The sequence below is a fragment of the Capra hircus genome, chromosome 12 (genome assembly GCF_001704415.2).
Source record: "Capra hircus breed San Clemente chromosome 12, ASM170441v1, whole genome shotgun sequence".
NCBI lineage: Eukaryota > Metazoa > Chordata > Mammalia > Artiodactyla > Bovidae > Capra > Capra hircus.
Window position 1 is genome coordinate 38,473,412 of NC_030819.1, and position 20,674 is coordinate 38,494,085.

At 39.3% G+C, this 20,674-nt stretch overlaps 1 long non-coding RNA gene across 2 annotated transcripts in view; it reads right to left on the minus strand.

Annotated features, from left to right (window-relative positions):
• The window catches only part of LOC102180681, an 87,706-nt gene extending 67,920 nt beyond the window's left edge, over positions 1-19,786 (minus strand). For both annotated transcript variants that reach the window (XR_310452.3, XR_001918930.1), the window contains exons 1-2: positions 19,637-19,786; positions 13,930-13,981 (exon numbers count right to left, since the gene is read on the minus strand). This is a non-coding gene — a long non-coding RNA (uncharacterized LOC102180681). The remainder of the gene's footprint in view (positions 1-13,929; positions 13,982-19,636) is intronic.

Consider the following 20,674-nt stretch of genomic DNA (forward strand, 5'->3'; position numbering starts at 1 on the left):
GAACATTCTTTGGCATTGCCTTTCTTTGGGATTGGAATGAAAACTGACCTTTTCTAGTCCTGTGGCCACTGCTGAGTTTTCCAAATTTGCTGGCGTATTGTGTGCTGCAATTTAACAGCATCATTTTTCAGGACTTGAAACCTCAGTTAGAATGCCATCACCTCCACTAGCTTTGTTTGTAGTAATGCTTCCTAAGGCTCACTTGACTTCACTCTCCAGGATGTCTGGCTATACGTGAGTGATCACACCATCATGGTTATTCAAGTCATTAAGACCTATTTTGTATAGTTCTTTTCTGTATTCTTGCCACCTCTTCTTAATATCTTCTGCTTCTGTTAGGTCCATGCCATTTTTGTCCTTTATTGTCCTCATCTTTACATGAAATCTTCTTTATTTTCTGACATTTTCTTCATGGGTCCTCAGAGTAGTAGAACAGAGTGAGAAGGACTTAAACTTGCCAGTTGAGAGCACATCCACTTCTTCTTTTTTTAAAGTCACTTTCAAGTAGCTCAAACTTCTGTGAAGTTTGGTTCTAACTCACGGACTCTTTCTGTCTCAAATTTTCGACAACACTATCAGTCTTAAAACTTCTGGGAGTCTTCCTGACAGCCAGCAAAAAGACAGGATTTCCCTGGTAATTATTCCTCCACAATAGTTCCCTCTTTATTCATCAATCCACTAAGTCTGCACATCCTTTAGCTTGTGTGAGACTTGACTTACTTAGAAATATCTAAATCAAGATTACTTCTTGTTCAGGTGCAAGTTGTGTAACTGATGTTGCTAACTTGTGACCTCGCCTCTTTATAGGCTCTAAAATGAAGGCAGCAGTGAAGTGTTCTCCAAGAATTTTGAACAAGAACATTAAGATTATCCTGTGAATACTAGGTATTTTTTTGTCTTATAATTTTTTTTTACTTTTTTACTGATAAAAGTAATAAATTTTTTGTAAAACAGAATTCTGTATTTAAGAATCAACACAAATAGAGGCACAGTAGCTCTTATCTAATCATCTCTCTTTCTTTCTTCTCCTTACATTAATAGACTCTATCAACTTTACTAAAGGGTTTTGCAGAACTCAGTTTACAGTCTTCCTGGACATAGAACTGGACCAGGGATGGACACATGAGCCATACAGAACTGCTGAGAGTCTTCCCAGGATTTCTTTGCTGGGAATGCCAAATGAAGAATCACTTGTTTCTCAAATCACTGAGTCAAAGATTGCCTACAGTCAAGTCAATCTCTCCCCAAGCCCCTCCATTATAGAGCAAGCCAGGCTCCCATGCAAGGAAATGGAGTTTTCTCCAGAGGTACGCCTGCAATACCGGAGACCTGAGTTTGATCCCTGGGTTGGGAAGATCCCCTGGAAAAGGGAACAGCTACCCTCTCCAGTATTCTGGCCTGGAGAATTCCATGGACTATTCCATGGGGTTGCAAAGAGTTGGACACGACTGAGCAACTTTCACTCACTCACTCACTCACTCACTCAGAGAGAAGCAGAGACAAAGCAGATAAACAGTGAGCCATCTAGGTCTCCAGTCTTACTCATTGCTTAAGGTCACCAAAACCCTTGCTCTTTCAACTTGGTTATATTTTTCAGTACTTTTCCTTTTGTTGTTTAAGCTGAAGTGTGCTTCTACCAGTGTGGCCAAGAGTCTTGGCAACTCAAGAGTAAAACAAGGATATACCAATTCAGAATCCTAGAAATAATCATGGACTTTAAAATCAGACAGACTGGATTCACATTCTGACTAGTTCACTCGTTATCATGTGACCTTGAATAAATCACTTAACTCTCATTTTCCATAAGTTTTACATTAGAAGTAACACTTATTTTGCATATTTTGTGGGAATTCCTTGATATAGTACATGTGCCTGTGATGGCATGAATAAATGTTCGGTAAAGATTTGTTGTTGCAGTTGTTATTATTGTTAATCATTAGTGTCATGATCTACCAGAATAAAACCACTCTCGGGAACAAGACTTGAACATGAGCTGAAATATTAATATAACTAAAAAAATACTGTATTCATCAGCAGGGAGTTCAGACTGAGAGCTATACTTTGGCCAGTCCCTGGCAAGACAACATACATATGGAGTCCTCTTGGAAGATAAACACTTTTGAACTGCTTTCAAGGAGTGCCTTGTTCTTCTGGTTTATATTAACTACTCCCTTGCTGTGAGTCCATGTTCACCAAAATGCCTCTTGATAGGGTTCCCTGGACAACTCCACTAGAAGAGATTAAGTGGAGGCTAACAAGGCTGGGATCTGTTCTGGGGCTGCCTTAGCAGCTGGTTTTCAGCGTTGCCCTATTCCTCTGACTGCTTGCTCAAGGACGATGAACTCCAATGTTCCAATTCTCTAAGGCTGGATTGCCTACAAGAGCCAGGCCTGTAATATAAATAAGAAGCAGGCTGTGTGGGAGAAAAAAGGAGTGGAGGGGACTTGTTGAAATATGAAAGCCACATCTCATCTTCACCGTGCAAGCCAGTTTTTGCTTATGGAAATATAGACCAATATTGATAGATCACCTGATTCTGAAAAGTATAGGATGAAAGTATAGGCTTACAAAATACATAAATGTGGACACTGTAAAAGCAGTGCTAAGGGGAAGGTTCATAGGAATACAAGCATACCTCAAGAAACCAGAAAAAAGTCAAATAAGTAACCTAACTCTATACCTAAAGCAACTAGAAAAGGAAGAAATGAAGAACGCCAGGGTTAGTAGAAGGAAAGAAATCTTACAAATTAGGGCAGAAATAAATGCAATAGAAACAAAAGAGACCATAGCAAAAATCAACAAAGCCAAAAGCTGGTTCTTTGAGAGGATAAATAAATTGACAAACCACTAGCCAGACTCATCAAGAAACAAAGGAAGAAAAATCAAATCAATAAAATTGGAAATGAAAATGGAGAGATCACAACAGACAACCACAGAAATACAAAGGATTATAAGAGACTACTATCAGCAATTATATGCCAATAAAATGGACAGCTTGGAAGAAATGGACAAATTCTTAGAAAAGTACACCTTTCTGAAACTGAACCAGAAAGAAGTAGAAAATCTTAACAGACCCATCACAAGCATGGAAATTGAAACTGTAATCAGAAATCTTCCAGCAAACAAAAGCACAGCTCCAGACGGCTTCACAGCTGAATTCTACCAAAAATTTAGAGAAGAGTTAACACCTATCCTACTCAAACTCTTCCAGAAAATTGAGGAGGAAGGTAAACTTGCAAACTCATTCTATGAGGCTACCGTCACCTTAATACCAAAACCTGACAAAGATGCCACAAAAAAAGAAAACTACAGGCCAATATCACTTATGAACATAGATGCAAAAATCCTTAACAAAATTCTAGCAATCAGAATCCAACAACACATTGAAAAGATCATACACCATGACCAAGTGGGCTTTATCCCAGGGATGCAAGGATTCTTCAATATCTGCAAATCAATCAATGTAATACACCACATTAACAAATTGAAAAAGAAAAGCCATATGATTATCTCAATAGATGCAGAGAAAGCCTTTGAAAAATTCAATATCCATTTATGATTAAAAAAAAAAACCCTTCATAAAGCAGGAATAGAAGGAACATACCTCAACATAATAAAAGCTATATATGACAAACCCACAGCAAACATTATCCTCAGTGGTGAAAAATATAAAGCATTTCCCCTAAAGTCAGGAACAAGACAAGGGAGCCCACTCTCACCACTACTATTCAACATAGCTCTGGAAGTTTTGGCCACAGCAATCAGAGCAGAAAAAGAAATAAAAGGAATCCAGATTGGAAGAGAAGAAGTAAAACTCTTCTTTGGAAAGGAAGTAAAAAGTAAAACTGTTTGCAGATGACATGATCCTCTACATAGAAAACCCTAAAGACTGCACCAGGAATTTACTAGAGCTAATCAATGAATATCAAGTGCAGCACTTTCACAGAATCATCTTTCAGGATTTGAAATAGCTCAACAAGAATGCCATCACCTCCACTAGCTTTGTTTGCAGTGATGCTTTCTAAGGCACACTTGACTTCACATTGCAGGATGTCTGGCTCTAGGTGAGTGATCACACCATCGTGATTATCTGGGTCGTGAAGATTTTTTTGTACAGTTCTTCTGTGTATTCTTGCGACCTCTTCTTAATATCTACTGCTTCTGTTAGGTCTATACCATTTCTGTCCTTTATCAAGCCCATCTTTGCATGAAATGTTCCTTTGTATCTCCAATTTTCTTGAAGAGATCTCTAGTCTGTCCCATTCTGTTGTTTTCCTTTATTTCTTTGTATTGATTGCTGAGGAAGCCTTTCTTAACTCTCCTTGTTATTCTTTGGAACTCTGCATTCAGATGCTCATATCTTTTCTTTTCTCCTTTGCTTTTTGATTTTCTTCTTTTCACAGCTATTTGTAAGGCCTAATCAGCCAGCCATTTTGCTTTTTTGCATTTCTTTTTCTTGGGGATGGTCTTGATCCCTGTCTCCTGTACAATCTCATGAACCACCATCCATAGTTCATCAGGCAATCTATCAGATCTAGTCCTTTAAATCTATTTATTGCTTCCACTGTATAATCATAAGGGATTTGACATAGGTCATACCTGAATGGTCTAGTGGTTTTCCCCACTTTCTTCAATTTCAGTCTGAATTTGGCAATAAGGAGCTCATGATCGGAACCACAGTCAGCTCCTGATCTTCCTTTGCTGACTGTATAGAGCGTCTCCATCTTTGGCTGCAAAGAAAATAATCAATCTGATTTCAGTGTTGACCATCTGGTGATGTTCATGTGTAGAGTCTTCTCTTGTGTTGTTGGAAGAGGGTGTTTGCTATGACCAGTGTGTTCTCTTGGCAAAACTCTATTAGCCTTTGCCCTGCTTCATTCCGTACTCCAAGGCCAAATTTGCCTGTTACTCCAGGTGTTTCTTGACTTCCTACTTTTGCATTCCAGGCCCCTATAATGAAAAAAAACATCTTTTTGGGGTGTTAGTTCTAAAAAGTCTTGTAGGTCTTCATAGAACCATTCAACTTCAGCTTCTTCAGTGTTACTGGTTGGGGCACAGGCTTGGATTACCATGATATTAAACGGTTTGCCTTGGAAACGAACAGAGATCATTCTGTCATTTCTGAGATTGCATCCAAGTGCTGCATTTCAGACTCTTGTTGACCATGATGGCTACTCCATTTCTTCTAAGGGATTCCTGCCCACAGTAGTAGATACAATGGTCATCTGAGTTAAAATCACCCATTCCAGTTACTTTAGTTTGCCGATTCCTAGAATGTGGACGTTCACTCTTGCCATCTCCTGTTTGACCACTTTCAATTTGCCTTGATTCATGGACCTAACATTCCAGCTTCCTATGCAATATTGCTCTTTACAGCAATAGACCTTGCTTCTATCACCAGTCACATCCACAGCTGGGTACTGTTTTTGCTTTAGTCCCATCCATTCATTCTTTCTGGAGTTATTTCTCCACTGATCCCCAGTAGAATATTGGGCACTTATGGACCTGGGGAGTTCCTCACCAAATTTGGAAAACTGAGCAGTAGCCGCAGGACTGGAAAAGGTCAGTTTTCATTCTAGTCCCAAAGAAGGGCAATGCCAAAGAATGCTCAAACTACCACACAATTGCACTCATCTCACATGCTAGTAAAGTAATGCTCAAAATTCTCCAACCCAGGCTTCAGCAACACGTGAATCGTGAAATTCCAGATGTTCAAGCTGGTTTTAGAAAAGACAGAGGAACCAGAGATCAAATTGCCAACATCTGCTGGATCACTGAAAAAGCAAGAGAGTTCCAGAAAAACATCTATTTCTGCTTTATTGACTATGCCAAAGCCTTTGACTGTGTGGATCACAATAAACTGGAAAACTCTGAAAAGGATGGGAATACCAGTCCACCTGATCTGCCTCTTGAGAAACCTGTTATGCAGGTCAGAAAGCAACAGGTAGAACTGGACATGGAACAACAGACTGGTTCCAAATAGGAAAAGGAGTCCATCAAGGCTGTATATTGTCACCCTGCTTATTTAACTTACATGCAGAGTACATCATGAGAAACACTGGGCTGGAAGAAGCACAAGCTGGAATCAAGATTGCCAGGAGAAATATCAATAACCCCAGATATGCAGATGACACCACCCTTATGGCAGAAAGTGAAGAGGAACTAAAAAGCCTCTTGATGAAAGTGAAAGAGGAGAGTGAAAAAGTTGGCTTAAAGCTCAACATTCAGAAAACTAAGATCACGGCATCTGGTCCCATCACTTCATGGGAAATAGATGGGGAATCAGTGGAAACAGTGTCAGACTTTATTTTATTGGGCTCCAAAATCACTGCAGCCATGAAATTGAAGGACACTTACTCCTTGGAAGGAAAGTTATGACCAACCTAGATAGAATATTCAAAAGCAGGGACATTACTTTGTCAACTAAGGTCCATCTAGTCAAGGCTATGGTTTTTCCAGTGGTCATGTATGTATGTGAGAGTTGGACTGTGAAGAAAGCTGAGTACCGAAAAATTGATGCTTTTGACCTATGATGTTGGAGAAGACTCTTGAGAGTCCCTTGGACTGCAAGGAGATCCAACCAATCCATTCTGAAGGAGATCAGCCCTGGGTGTTCATTGGAAGGAATGATGCTAAAGCTGAAACTCCAGTACATTGGCCACCTCATGTGAGGAGTTGACTCATTGGAAAAGACCCTGATGCTGGGAGGGATTGTGGGCAGGAGGAAAAGGGGACGACAGAGGATGAGATGGCTGGATGGCATCACCAACTTGATGGACATGAGTTTGAGTAGACTCCATGAGTTGGTGATGGACAGGGAGGCTTGGCATGCTGCAATTCATGGGGTCGCAAAGAGTTGGGCATAACTGAACAACTGAACTGAACTGAATGGAATCAATGAATAAAGTAAAGTTGCAGGATATAAAATCAACACAGAGAAATCCCTTGCATTCCTATACACTAATAATGAGAAAATAGAGAAATTAAGGAAACAATTTCATTTACCATTGCAATGAAAAGAATTAAATACTTAGGAATATATCTACCTAAAGAAACAAAAGACCTATATATAGAAAAGTATAAAACACTGGTGAAAGAAATCAAAGCGGACACTAATAGATGGAAAAATATACATGTTCATGGATCAGAAGAATCAATATAGGAAAACGAGTATACTACCCAAGGAAATCTATAGATTCAATGCAATCCCTATCAAGCTACCAACGATATTTTTCACAGAGCTAGAACAAATAATTTCAGTTTGTATGGAAATACAAAAAACTTCAAATAGTCAAAGCAATCTTGAGAAAGAAGAATGGAACTGGAGGAATCACCCCTGCCGGACTTCAGGCTCTACTACAAAGCCACAGTCATCAAGACAGTATGGTACTGGCACAAAGACAGAAACATAGATCAATGGAACAAAATAGAAAGCCCAGAGATAAGTCCATGCACCTATGGACACCTTATCTTTGACAAAGGAGGCAAGAATATACAATGGAGAAAAGACAATCTCTTTAATAAGTGGTGCTGGGAAAACTGGTCAACCACTTGTAAAAGAATGAAACTAGAACACGTTCTAACACCATACACAAAAATAAACTCAAAATGGATTAAAGATCTAAATGTAAGACCAGAAACTATAAAACTCCTAGAGGAGAACATAGGCAAAACACTCTCTGACATAAATCACAGCAGGATCCTCCATGACCTATATCCAAGAATGTTGGAAATAAAAGCAAAAATAACAAATGAGACCTAATTAAAATTAAAAGCTTCTGCACAACAAAGGAAATTATAAGCAAGGTGAAAAGATAACCTTCAGAATGGGAGAAAATAATAGCAAATGAAGCAACTGACAAATAAGTAATCTCAAAAATATACAAGCAACTCCTGCAGCTCAATTCCAGAAAAATAAGTGACCCAATCAAAAAATGGGCCAAAGAACTAAATAGACATTTCTCCAAAGAGGACATACAGATGACTAACAAACACATGAAAAGATGCTCAACATTACTCATTATCATAGAACTACAAATCAAAACCACAACGAGGTACCATTTCACGCCAGTCAGAATGGCTGCGATCCAAAATTCTGTAAGCAATAAATGCTGGAGAGGATGTGGAGAAAAGGGAACCCTCTTACACTGTTGGTGGGAATGCAAACTAGCACAGCCACTATGGAGAACAGTGTGGAGATTCCTTTAAAAACTGGAAATAGAACTGCCATATGACCCAGCAATCCCACTTCTGAGCATACACACCAAGGAAACCAGAATTGAAAAAGACACGTGTACCTCAATGTTCATCACAGCACTGTTTATAATAGCCAGGACATGGAAGCAACCTAGATGTCCATCAGCAGACGAATGGATAAGAAAGCTGTGGTACATATACACAATGGAGTATTACTCAGCCATTAAAAAGAATACATTTGAACCACTTCTAATGAGATGGATGAAACTGGAACCTATTATACAGAGTGAAGTAAGCCAGAAAGAAAAACACCAATACAGTATACTAACACATATATATGGAATTTAGAAAGATGATAAGGATAACCCTGTATGCTGCTGCTGCTAAGTCGCTTCAGTTATGTCCAACTCTGTGTGACCCCATAGATGGCAGCCCACCAGGCTCCCCCATCCCTGGGATTCTCCAGGCAAGAACACTGGAGCGGGTTGCCATTTCTTTCTCCAATGCATGAAAATGAAAAGTGAAAGTGAAGTCCCTCAGTCGTGTCCGACTCTTAGCAGCCCCATGGACTGTAGCACACCAGGCTTCTCCATCCATGGGATTTTCCAGGCAAGAGTACTGGAGTGGGGTGCCATGCCCTGTTTGCAGGACAGCGAAAGAGACACAGATGTATAAAAGTCTTTTGGACTCTGTGGGAGAGGGTGAGGGTGGGATGATTTGGGAGAATGGCATTAAACCATGTGTATTATCATATGTGAAATTAATCGCCAGTCCACGTTCGATGCATGATACAGGATGCTCAGGGCTGGTGCACTGGGATGACCCAAAGGGATGATATGGGGGGGTAGGTGGGAGGGGGGTTTAAGATGAGGAACAAATGTACACCCATGGCAGATTCATGTCAATGTATGGCAAAAACAATACAATATTGTAAAATAATTAGCCTCCACTTAAATAAATTTTTTTAAATATATAAATATGAAAAAATATTTATAAAATAAAGCTCTTTAAGCAATGTTCAGTGCTGTGTTGACTAGATAATACCTACTATGCTTAGCCCACAGGTATCAGTTTGACTAGGATACCCCAAATATTAATAACCTCAGTTAATAACTTCACTGCTACATCTTCTTTCCACTGTCAGGGTACTTCTTTCTTGTACTGTTAGGGTCAGTGTATATTCCTTTGAGATTTTCTATGGAAAAATTTTTTTATAGAATGTCTAAAGAAGAACTCGGTATTTAACTAATAAAAGTTGTTAATAATTTCAAGTATCTATTTAGAGGTAGAGATAAGCCTTCATTACCTTGCAAAGTCCACCAAAATAACAGTAAAGGGACTTGGTAAGTCATAAACCCAAGAAAACAAAGAAAATAGGAAATAGGAAATATGACTAGAGCTATTGAATTTTAGAAACTGAAGAGCAGAAAGATTAGTGGTTAATGACTTAGTATATTTCAGAAAGCAAAGAGTAAGGAAAGCCAAGAATTAATCAGATTCTACCACAGAACTCCCAAAACCTTGGAAATTGGCAATATTGAGTAATCTTAAGCCAGAGATGAAACTGGAGCTAAAAACTAAGAGGATTGGTTAGAAGTGTGATTAAGAAGCAATTAAGGGACTTCCCTGATGGCCTAGGGGGCCTGGGTTCGATCCCTGGTCAGGAGACTAGATCCCAAATGCCACAATTAAGAGTTTGTAAGCCACAACTTAAAGATCCCACATGCCACAACTAAGACCCAGCACAGCCAAATAAATAAATATTTTTAAATGATTTTTTAAAAAGAAGAAACAATTAAAATTTACATATCCCAGCCTATTCTAGGAGAAAACTGAAGGCTTCCTCTCTGGACAAGATAAAGTCTGTGGATCAAAGCAGGGATTCCCTGGTGGCTCAGTGTATAAGACTCTGTTCTCCCAGTACAGGGGTCCTGGGTTCAATCCCTGGTCAGGAAAGTAGATTTCACAAGCCACAACTAAGAGTTCAGCTCAGTGGGTAAGGAATCTGCCTGCAATTCAGGAGACCTGGATTTGATCCCTGGGTCATGAAGATCCCCTGGAGGAATCCCAGTATTCTTGCCTGGGAAATCCCATGGACAGAGGAGCCTGGAGGGCTACAGTCAATGGGATCGCAAAAAGTCGAACACAACTGAGCAACTAAACCACCCCACCATGGATCAGAGGACACCAAGCTAAGTCAAAGGCATTGGGACCATTCTGAAGAGAAAAGGATTATAAGTACCAAAGGAATGCTCAGACCTTGAACCTTCTCCAGCTCTGAAAGCACTGACAGCCAGAATTATACTTCTCAGAAAAGAGCCTTGCGGTGACTTCTCTGGGTGAACGTAGTCAGGCTTAGGTAAAAGAATTAAAGATGCTAACACTATGGATTCACCAATAAAACTTCTGATGAAGCAGACAGTTGGCAACACAAACTTCATTCCAAGAGATTCCAAATAGCTTTTAGGGCCCACTCTTAACTACAAACAGACAACCAAGAATCACCAAACAATTAACAGGCATTTAATGTAAAAGACATTGTGTGGAAAGAAACAATGCAAAGGAAACAGAGACAATGCAATGAGAAGAAACCTGATCAAAGAGTATCTCTCACATCTTCAGAGGCAAAGTAACAGCAACATAAACTCAGATAACAAAGTGGCTTTGGAAATTTTTTAAAATATACAACACTTTTGTATATCAGAGGAAAAAAAAACTCATGTTGAGAAAGATCATGTTGAGAAAATATCCCTGAAAAAAAAGCAAAAGACAGTAATGGAAAATTGGGAGGTTCGGTCCAAATTAGAGAATTCATTCAGCACATTTGTTTTCCAAATAATAAAATCTCATAATGAAAGAACAGAGCAAATGGATGAAATGAAATCATCAATAAAATAATTACAGAAAAATATCCAGAACTAAAAGGCATGAGTTTTCCTAATTGTCCAATCTAGTGGGCAAAAACAGATGTACAATCATATACATCATGGTGAAGTTATAGAAAACTGAGGCCAGAAAAAAAGATTATCCTACAATTTTCCAGAGAGGACAAAACAGGTTTCATATCAAGGATCGAAGATGAGAATGACACTAGACTTTGCAGTAAAAAATTGGAGAAAGTAATAAAGCAGTATATTCAAAATTATGAAGGAAAAAATGATTCCCAATGTGGAGCTCCATTCATAAGAAAACCATTAACCATAGTTGGGGTTAGGATAAAAGCGTATCCAGACATTCAAAGGGTCAGACTATGTACAGAATCAAAGGGTTAGACAATGTACAGAAAGCAAGTAGAAGAAACGCTTTGTCAAAATGAGGAAACATCAAATTACAATAAAAAATAGTGTCTACAAAAAAAGAAAAAACAAAAAAATCCCAAAAGGATGACAAAGGAAAGCAAAACTTACATAGTAAAGGAACTGTACTAATAATATACTATCTGGTTTATTTCATATACTTGTATGGAATGTATTATATTATGCACAGTATGTTATGTATTATGTAATTACCTTATGTAAAGAGAGAAAGATGGGAAATATGGATGAATACAGAAGGGGATGGAAAGTGTGTGTGAAAAACTAAGTTCTCATTTTCCATAGTCAAAATCAAAACATGATTCCTAAAACTGAGAAGGAAGAAGAGAGAGAGAGAGGAATATAAGCATGTTATTTAGAGACAAGGAAGTAAATACCATGTCCCTCAAATCATTTAGTATAATTAAGGATGGTTGTCTGTAGATAGGGAAATGAAACATGTTTGGAGGAGGATGGTTGTGGAAGGGTAGGAAAGGAGGGGATGAAAACAGAAGAATGAAGATTTTCAAACAAATCTTGTAGCACAATTTGACTCTTTTGAGTTATATACATCTGCAATGTTAAATGTAAAAACTAAATAAAAATAATTTTGAACAATATCATCTTTTTATTTTTCTTTATGGTTTATCATTGGATATTAAATATAGGTCCCTGTTCTCTACCATATGACCTTGCTTATCCATCCTAGTTTGCCTCTGCTAATCCCAAACTTCCATTCCTTCTTTCCCCTACCTCCTCTTCACCTTGCCAACCACAAATCTGTTCTCTACATCTGTAAGCCTGCTTTTGTTTTATAGATACGTTGATTTGTATTTTATTTTATGCTCCACACATAAGTGACATCATATGATATTTGTCTTTCTCTAACTTACTTTGCTTAGTATGATAATCTTTCAGTCCATCCATGTTTCTGCAAATGGCATTATTTCATTCTTTTTGATGGCTAAGCAATGTTATTTTAAACTGCTCCTAGTTAATGAGCAAATAAATGGAGAGAAAAATTAACACCCAGTAGATATTTAAGTGGGTACTTAGACTTTTTTATGGATAAATAAATCAATTAAAGATTATTAATATTAAATATAAGTGAATGCATTAAAATTTAATCAATAAATGAATTGATTAAATGTACACATAAATAAATTATGAATCAAAAATCAAAATGTTACAAGGGCTTCCTTGATGGTGCAGTGGTAAATAATCCACCTGCCAATGCAGGAGACATGGGTTCAACCCTGGTCCAGGAAGATCCCACATGCTGCAGAACAAATAAACCCATGCACCACGACAATTGAGTCTGTGCTCTAGAGCCCAGGAGCCCCAACTACTGAGCCCACACGCCCTAGAGCCCACGCTTTGCAACAGGAGAAGCCATCACAATGAGAAGCTCACACACCACAACTGCAGAGTAGCCTCCGCTCTGCACCACTACAGAAAAGCCATACAGCAATGGAGATCCAGCACAGGCAAAGATAAATAGACAAAATTATCTTAAAAAAATGTTAAATGTTACCTCCAAGCTCTTTTAACTTTCAACTTCTTTTATTTGCTTCTATGCAAATTCTTATCATCAATTCAGTCACTAATCATTGCTGGCATAGAGTAGATACTAAGCAATGCTTATGGGTTTTTTTTTTAATTAAACATGTGATGCGTAAATGTTATAAAAGAATTTATTCTCATCACTGACAAAACTTCGAGTAAGAAGATACTTTCACTTTCCTATAATAGAGGTCTATCATTCAGTGTCATTACCTGGCACCCATGTTGCTTTCCGTTTCTTTCTTCTTATAATTACATAGTCAAGAAATCTGACTTTAAAATTTCCATAGTACATTTTAGTGCCTTGTATTAAAAATAAATCTTCAAGAAATTAATAACAATTTCTAATCCAAGATACTGGTTTCTCCCATATCCATGAGAAAGAAGAGAAGAATGTCTATAATGGAACTTAGACAAGACAGATTTACGTAGGCTGGTTCAGTGAATCAGTCAGGAGATGAGGCTCTGCTCTCAGCAGGGCAAGGTGGGTAGAGCAGGTGGGCTGAGAATCAAGAGAGACAAACGAGGTGCCCTGGGTCTCCCTTGCATAGTTTCTCCACTTGGACTGGAATGCTGTAAATTTCCAGAACACCAGACACGCCCGAGTTCCAATGCAAGTACAAAAACATATTTTATCGCCAAATCCAAATTACTTTTATATCATCTACCATTTGAGATTATGTCCTGTTCTCTTGTCCCTCAGTGCCGATAAGCAGAGTCAACTCTGTAGTCATTAACTAAGAACAAGAAAATAGGATTAATGGATTGACCAGAAATGCTGCAGGGTCAGGGTGGATGGGTGAATAGAAGAAGGCTGTTTGCTATCACATCCCCAGCTCAATCAGTGACTTATGCAAGAGAGTGAGTAACTGCTTACCTCAATTTCACTGTGAGGTGAGAACAACATGTCCTTCCCTCTTCCTAGCATGCTGTGAAAACGAAAAAGATAACATCTTAAAATACCAAAATACTCAGAAAAAAATGGTACCATAGAAACATGATCTTATCAGCGCACTCCAATGTAGCATATATTTTCCTCATACACAGTACAAGAAAAATTCTTTCATAACAGACACAGAAATTTGAAAAGGCAGGAATTGCAGTCTGCTTTGTGAGTAAATCTTTTATCAAGAGCTCTAGGGAATATAAATGTCTCCCCTCTGTCAGAAGCATTTATTTGATTTCAATAAATGTTACGTATATTCAACGGAGAGGAAAACTTGGTCAATATCTTTAACCAGAGTTTAGATTTAAGTCCTGATCAATGAGGTTTAAATGTTCCCTGAGATCTGGAGGAAATAAAGAAGTAATATTTTAGGCTACTTTTATTATAATTCCATTCTGAAATTTCAAAGTTATTGATACTTTCAGAAGACAATACTTTTGTAAAAATGTACCTCAAGGGCAAGTATGACAATGTGGTCTTTATTTTGTAAGATAAAGGACATTACTGGACTGAGCGACTTCACTTTCACTTTTCACTTTCACGCATTGGAGAAGGAAATGGCAACCCACTCCAGTGTTCTTGTCTGGAGAATCCCAGGGACGGGGAGCCTGGTGGGCTGCCATCTATGGGGTCCCACAGAGTTGGACACGACTGAAGCGACTTAGCAGCAGCAGCAGAAGAAGAAGAGTACATGGAAGATTGACATTTTTGCTTCCAAACTATGAGTTCAGATCTATTGATCCCAATGGCAAAATTCCAGGAAGAATTCCATGCATATGTTATAGAGAGCTAAATAGGCATTAGGTCAGAATATAAAATGTTTCAAGTTCTGTGCCAACTCTAATTGCTAGTATTTCTAGACACTGGGTTGAGAAAATTCTGAGGCTACATCTGGTTTCAGTGATAGAGTTCTGCGATCAACTGACAAAGTGCCGTAGTCATAGGAATGGGGAGTGGTGCCACACAATATTTGTTCCATCTCTGGGAAGAAAAGCAAATGTCCCCTAACAAAGTGACACTTTCCTGATTAGCTATTATTGTTTAACTGAGATGGCATTAATATTGGCTTGCTATTGAGAATTTGCTAATTATCAGAACCCATGCTTTTGATATTTTCCAAACAGAATCATCTCACTGTTTTTCACAATAATCCTCTGATGAATATATTAGCATCCACTGTTCCCAGATAAGCAAAGAGGGCAAAGAGCTTAAGCAAATTTCCCAAGGCCAACAGCTCATACGTTGGGACAGATGCAAACCCCAGTCTGTTGACCCAGTTCTTCGTGCATCTCTTAACTCGGAGTTCAGGAACATGTAGCTGAAAGGACTCTGAAGGAGCTGATTCAATGGTGCTCGTCTGTATGAGATGGCTTCAAGGTTTATCTAACTATTGATACTATGTATAAAACAGATAACTAATGAGAACCTACTATAAAGCACAGAGAACTCTACTCAATGATCTATGGTGACCTAAATAGGAAGGAAATCCAAAAATGAGGGGATATATGTATATGCATAGCTGATTCACTTTGCTGTACAGTAGACACTAACACAGCCTTGTGAAACAACTATATGCTAATAAAAATGTTTAAAGAACTAGCTCACGGATAACACAAACAGACTTGAGATTGTCAGAAGTAGGGTTAGAGGGGTAGAAGAAATGAGTGAATTGTTTTGTTTTTGTTTTACTGTCAATAAAATGAGTTTAAGAACATAAAAAAGAAGTCTGCCTAAAAAAATGTTGGCTTGATGTTTCCCCAACCTCAGTGTTTCAAATAGTCCTTCTCTAGAGAGCCTCTCCAAAAGGTCCTTCTGGAATTGCCTTCCCCAGCCCTCCCACCTCCCATCCCCACCCACAAATATGTGAAGATCTCTATTCTGTGGTAAACTACACAGGTATTTCTTTACTAAATCTTACTGCATCCACCCAGTTTCTTACGCTCTGCCTCTGCTCCCTCACCTCCAGCTCTCTTTCTACTCCTCGCCTTCCATAGGATTCAAACTAACAAGTGATGTGAAACTGCAAAGCCCATGTCCTCTGTTCAGTTGCGTTTCTGTCTGCTCTTGGTACCCCTTGGCAGTGTTGACACTCCCTACTTCTCAAGACAGCCCCTCTTGCCCTACTTTGGCTTCCGTGAGGCTCCTGTGCATTCCCACTCCTCTCATGACTCATTTCTGTTTCTTTTCAACACAATCATTTGCACTCTTGGCATCCCACATACTCAGAATGTCTCCCTCCATCCTCCACACCAGAGCTCAGCAAACTTTCTGTAAAGGGCCAGATAGTAAATATTCTAGATTTTGTGAACCATAGGGTTTCGAACACAGTATTCAACTTCATTGTTTCTCAAAAGCAGTGCAGACGGGGTGCAAAGGAGCAAGTGTGACTGTGCTCCAATAAAACATCTATGAATATTTAAATTTAAATTTCATATGATTTAATGTGTCACAACATGCTATTCTTTTTCAATTTTTTTCAGCCATTTAAACACCCTTCTTAGTCACAGGTCCATGCTAAAACAGGCAGTGGGCAGGGCAGACAATTACCAACCCCTGAGCGACACTACAAAATCCAATCTATTTTATTGGATTTTAGTTTTTTATGGACGCATAGTTGATTTACAATGTTGTGTTAGTTTCAGGTGTAGAGCAAAGTGATTCAGATATAACACACACATACAAACACACACAGCTCCGATCCAATTTCTTCCTCAGAGCTTCTTTATGAACCTCAGATTAAAGGGACATCTTCTTCCTCTAAGTATATCTAAGTAAACAACTGACAATTGTTATTATCAATATCTTGCCTCATGTTCCCTCTTGTTGCCTGAACCTTCAAAAAGATTTAAATACGTTACTGGTTTTATGTTTTTCACATATATAAATTTTGTTTTCCTAAACAAGCTACAAAATCTTGAGAACAGAAACAATGTGTTACATTTATTTATCCTCCTTGATGCCTTGTAGATTGTAGGTTTTCAATAAATGTCAGTTTGTGATATGTTAACATTAACAACATATTTTAAAACACCATGTCCTTAAATGAATGACTGGAGAGCTAAGGGTCAGCTCTATATTAGGTACTGGCTGAGAGCTTTCATATACATTAATACATTAATAATTTTTTTTCCATTTATGCTCACAGAGTTATAGGTAGTATTATCCCCATTTTACCAAAGAGGAAACTGAGACTCAAAGGCAATTAACTTGCCCAGATCATCCAGATCTGCTGACTTCATATCTCTGTTTCTACATTTGTTTCTGTTCAGAAGGAATAATGTAAGTCTCTTTTCTATAATTATGGGAATCATCATCCCTTTTAGAATCCTACGGCCGTGGATGAAGAGAGTGGAACCAAGGGTAAAGTCTGCAAGTGCTCGATGAGCTTGCTTCATCCCAGCTCCCCAACCAGACATCATGTCCATCCTTGACCTCTCTCTATTCTTAACCCTCTAATTTTAAACTATCACCCACTGTTGCTTATTCAATTTTTAGTCCTGCCCACATAACTCTTCTTTGCTAAACCACTTTAAAATATTCTTAGCTGGTCTCCCCACCTCAAGGCTGGCCTCCTTCCAATTCATTCTTCCCTCCATCAGAGATCTTTCTAAAGCATGAATTTGCTCATATTACTCTCCTGCTAAGCCCTTCAAAGATGTACCTTCATCTTTAGGAAGCGTCTACACCCCCTTGAAATGGTGGGTAAGACCCTCCACCAGCTAGACCCTGTCTGAGCCCTAGGCCTCCCCTCACCACACATGTGCCCCCAAGCTCCATGCACCAACTTTTTGTAGTGCTTCCATCCCATCATGGTCTCTGTACTCAGCCTTGCTGGCTCACCCTCTACGGAGTTTTCTATTATTCTCTTCAGCAAAGGGAACAAAAATGGAAGATCTGGATCATCAAGGGCCATGACAGAGATCCGGGGTCCTGTGCCACCCAGCCCTCTGTATAGGATTCTCCTCTTTTCCTCTTTACCTACCTAATCACCAGTCACCCTTCAAGGCTCACCTTTTGAATAAATGAATGAAGGACATCCTCTTCTCTTTTGGCCATAACACCACCCTACAATGGACATTTCTTCATCTAGATTGTTTTACCCATCCACACCTCTCTATTACCTTGTTTTGCAAAGAGATCTTCTGTCTCTACACATTTAGTCACCTGGTTACTAATCGGATCCCCCAGTGTATATGCTGACTGCTGAAGGGGCTGCTCTGTGCTTTCTCCATCAGTCCACTACCTACAGTCCAAGATAATCGATGGTGCGCATCAAAAACTAGAAGAAAAACTCTGTATTCACATCTTCTAGATACAGCTTAGCCAGTCTACCTACCAATCAACTGTATTACCCACTCAGAATACTCCCTTATAACTTTCCCAGTTACCAGTGCCACCAACACCTCAACATCCTTCCAGGATCTTAGGAATCCAGGTCAATGAAGTCAGTCTCCTAACACCTGTGATAGACACAAAGCTGAACCACCCAATCTCCTTTCAAGAAAGGATTTGCTGCCCAGCTCTAGACTAACCAGCATATAGACTACAGCTATAAACTTCTCCTGCAGAGAATGCCCTTGGCTGAGGTCAGGACTTTGCCACAAGCTAAAAAAGGTGGGGATTATAGGATGCAGTCATTTGTGCCCATGATGGAACAACTCAGTTTTATTCTAGAGCTCCCTGCTGGGTTAGCCAAGGCTTAACTGGGTCTCTATTACAACTTGATCTCTTCCCATCTTCCCTCTGCCCATTCCTGCTTTTCCCTACTTCCCTTTCTCAAGTATTAAGTCCTAATAAACATCTCACACTCTAACCTTCATGCCAGAGTCTGTTTCTGGAAACCCCAATATGCAACACCACCTCATCAAAATACATCATCATGTGTGATGAGTATGGCAGTTGGTTCTAGGGCCCAGGGGGAGAAAAAGCATTCGTCGAAATGGAAAAGACCATTTGGCTCTCTTTCTAATATATACACACTATTCATCCCTGCCCAAAGTGAAAGGATCTCTTCAGGTGACAGAGATGATCAACCAGTGAATCTTCTCTCTTCAGTCAGTTCTCAGCATAATATGCAGTTTTATCACTCCCAACACCATTTTGTAGCCAAGACCTTTGCAACAATTCCCCACCCCATCCCTAAGTACTCTCACCTCCACCACAGACCTTATAGCATCAAATGAAAGTTGGTCCACTGGGAGAGTGACAGGCCAGCACAGTGGTCAGAGTGATCGACTTCCCCCTTCGAAGGTGTGTAGGAGTGTGTTAGTCATGTCCATCATACAAACACAGAGAATTCAAAGCTGGTTCCACATAGGGAATGAGCTGGAAAAGTCACATAGAACAGACCCACCCTATCCCAACAATCTCAGAGTGCTTAAAATACTAACATGAATTAATATTTTAGGATTCATTCAGAGAGCTTCTCATTTTCCTATTTTACTATTTTGACCCACAATACCAACCTGGAACATAATACTTTTATTTGTGTCTTAAGGCCACTATTCACAAAGTATCACGAACTGGGTGGCTAAAAACAACAGACATGTATTCTTTCCCAGTTCTTCAGGCTGAAGGTCCAAAATCAGGGTGTCAGCAGGGCCGTTCTCCCCTGAATGCTTTAGGGGACATGACTTACTTGCATCTTTTTGGCTTTTGGTGGCTGCCAGCTGTCCTCGGTGTTTCTGGGCTTACAGCTGCGTCACTGCCATCTCTGCCTCCACTGCCACATGATCTTCGTCCGTGTGTGTGTGTGTGTGTGTGTGTGTGTGTGTGTGTGTGTGTGTGATTCTTATGTGCCATTCTCTTCTCTGTGTATCTTTCCCTCTTCTTATAAGGACACCAGTCACATTGAATCAAAGCCCCACCTTAGTCCAGTATGACCTCATCCCAACTTGATTACATCTGCAAAAAAACTTATCTCCAAACAAGACCATAGTCACAGGTACCAGGGGTTGGGCTTCCCAGGTGGCTCAGCTGTAAAGAATCCACCTGCAATGCAGGAGACGCAGGTTCATTCCCTGGGTCAGGAAGATCCCCTGAAGGAGGAAATGGCAACCCTCTCCGGTATTCTTGCCTGGAAAATCCCATTTACAAAAGAGACTGGGCTACAGTCCATGGGGCTGCAAAGAATTGGACATGACTTAGTGACTGAGCACTCACACACACCAGGAGTTAGAACCTGAACATATCTTTGGGGGAAACACAATTCGACTCATAAGAATACTATATCAGCAAAACCTACCATTCTTTGTTGGATACAATTCACATATTCTCCGTTTGCTAATACTATTGATGAGAGACTATAAGAAACACTCATACACACACACACGCATACGTGTATATATATATACATACACACACACACACACACCATACATATACATACATATAATCACACAATACGCATGCATGTACATGCATATACATATACTACACATACACAAACATTTTGGCCTCTACCTGAAAGACTGACCAGTTAGGCCTAGAATGAAGGAAGAGCTAAGTTTAGAAATATTTTAACCATAGTTCATCAATATTAATAACCATGTAGCTAGTATAATAATCTGAAGTAAGAATCACACCATGACATTTTATGGAAATTCTTGATGCCTCTAGTTACAATTCATTAAATCTACCTGCCTGACCTTTGTATAGCTAAGCCAAGGGATCCACT